Source organism: Gadus macrocephalus, chromosome 8, assembly GCF_031168955.1.
Source record: "Gadus macrocephalus chromosome 8, ASM3116895v1".
Taxonomy (NCBI): Eukaryota; Metazoa; Chordata; class Actinopteri; order Gadiformes; family Gadidae; genus Gadus; species Gadus macrocephalus.
The window spans coordinates 18,409,811-18,412,492 of record NC_082389.1 but is presented as its reverse complement, the minus strand read 5'-3'; positions in this window follow the sequence as shown (position 1 = coordinate 18,412,492).

The window sequence follows — 2,682 nt, the reverse complement described above, 5'->3', positions numbered from 1 at the left end:
TCAAATATTTAGCTGCCAATAAGAAGAAAAAATTATAATTATTCTTCATCAAGTGGTTCTTGATTGACGTGTAAGTGTGACCAATCCCGGACCCAGGGCCGAGAACACTACCTCTAGGAAATCCGCCTTTAACCGGGATTTAAAATTTGGTGTCCAATAATACTATATATATATGCATGATATGGTATATAATGATAAACTAGTATAAATAATATAATACTAGGCAAGCAAGACAATGATACTGCCTGGCTGTCGTACTGGGGGAGGGGAGGAGGGGGGGGGTGTCTACTGCCTGTCTGTGGTACTGGTGGGGGGTGGTATCTACTGCCCGTCTGTGGTACTGCTGGGGGGGTATCTACTGCCCGTCTGTGGTACTGGTGTGTGTGTGTGGGGCGGGGGGGGGTATCTACTGTCTGTCTGTCGTACTGGTGTGTGTGGGGGGGGGGGGGGGGGTATCTACTGTCTGTCGTACTGGCGGTCACCGCCAGCCCAGCAGAGACCCTTTGTGAGGGTTGGGGGGCTGGCGGTTGTGCGGTGGGTGTTGTGGGTCTGCTGTCCATCTGGGGGGGTGTGTGTGTGTGGTGGGGGCGACCTGACCGGGACTAGACCGGAGGGAGACCTGAAATAGAGAGGGTTTGACAGGCAGATGGCGCAGCCTCTCTCTCACGTGCCAGGACCGTCCCCCTAGTGCCCAGTATGTATCCCCCCGCCCCCCTCTGACTCGCCATGGTAACCGTCTCTCTCTCTAGATGGGCCCATCTGTGGCCGGGCCTCGGGGGTGGGCAGGATGGGGGGATTGAGGGGACGATAGAGCTCACCTGGGTCAGCCAAGGCCTCCGGTAAAGTGTTCCTTTTTGACGTTGTTTCATTTCTTTATTTTCCGGTGGGTTCGGGAACAGGGAGTCAGAGTCACCTCACCGCAGTGTCTGGAAACCGTCCCGCACGCTCCTCCTGGCCGCCGGCCTCCAGGATCACAGCTGGTGGAAGTGAAGTGTCTATCTCCCATTGGTTGCCGCTTCTTCCAGCACCACCACCGCTACCGCCACCACCACCTTTGGTCATCACCGCCACCATCATCGCTACCACCGTGGACGTGGTGTTGCCTGCTTGACGCTTTTAACTTTTTGCGGACCGAGGGCAGTTGCCCCCGCAGTGGTGAGTGAGCAGACACCTGTGGGCCCGCCTCTGGTGGGAACTACAGAGGAGAGGAAGAAGAGGGACAAGAGGCAGAAGAAAAGGAGAAGAGGAACAAGAGGAAGGAGAAAAGGAGAATAGGAACACGAGGAACAAGAGGAAGAAGAAAAGGAGAATAGGAACACGAGGAACAAGAGGAAGAAGTTGAAGAAGAAAAGGGGAAGAGAGATTCAGCTGAGCGCAGAGTGATGGAGTGAGACCACTTGAGGATGAGTGTGACGTCTGAGTGGGGGGTTTGCTGATGAAATACCCCACTGTGGAGTTGGTTGGTTGGGGTAGAACATTCCGGTGATAGGAGAAGCGGACCAGCTTAACCCACAATCAGGTGTGTCTGTAAAAAACATCTCCAAAGTCTAAAACAGGTAAAAAAGTAACTTCCACCAGTTTTCTCTTAGCTGACTGTGAAAAACAAGCAGTGTTCCTGAAATATAACCCGAATTTTAACCTTAGCTTATCTTAGATTAGAATAGATCATGCCCTGCCTTCATCTTCATACACAACGAGTGTTTCTGTTGGAACTGGCAAGGGTGCATAAGAGTATGGATCTCAGGCTTCATGAAGTTGTTTCGCTCAATGAAACAATGGCTCTCCATACTTTCTCAACAATTAAATCAACTTGGAATAGTAAAAAAATTTCATGGGGGATTATGTATGCTTTTATATCCATCAGACTGCTGATCAGGCCTCTCTCAAGAGAGAGAGGATATTATTATCCTTTCCGAATATGTGCGAGAATAAACAGAATAAGCGAAGAAAAATGTACTTTGGGGAAAGGGGAAGACTATGTAAACAGTAGCATAGAACTTATAGATACCGCTATTTTAGCCATAATGTCTATTCCTCCATGTCTGCATCTGGTCCACCCAAAGAAATCCATTTTAACGTTTTTTTTGTAAATATTTTTTGTTTATTGAGATAATCATGACAAATGAATTCCGCTTTATACATTTTTACATAAATTCCTGTAGATAATTCCTGTGATAATTTTTGTAGCATTTTGAGAAAAAAACTGGATTTCTTTTACTGTTTTGATTCCCCCCAAATTTTTTATTAGTTTGTCATGATTTTTTTTCTGCAGAAGCAAAGCAGACGTCCTATAATCCCCACAAAAAAATGTCTGGCTTTTCCTCCCAAAAAATAATAATATGTCATCCGTGGATCACTCAAAAATCTTTATTAAGAGAAAAATGTAAGAGTAAATTTGCCATATTGTCCTATTAAACGAAATGCATTGATAAAATGAACCTTTTGAATTAATTTTCCGGCCGTGCATAGCGAACATCAGTTAAATTAAATAACACATAACCTAGCAGCTCATAAGACTAACGTTACACAACACAAAGACATTGCCTCAAACAACATACGTGCTTTCATGTCACCCATTTGGTTTTGGCAGACAGAACCTTGACCTATCTGCTGGTTCTTATAACAGGCGATAGGGGGCTAAAACGTTAATAGGGGTCGTTTTTGACGACCTATACCAACGAC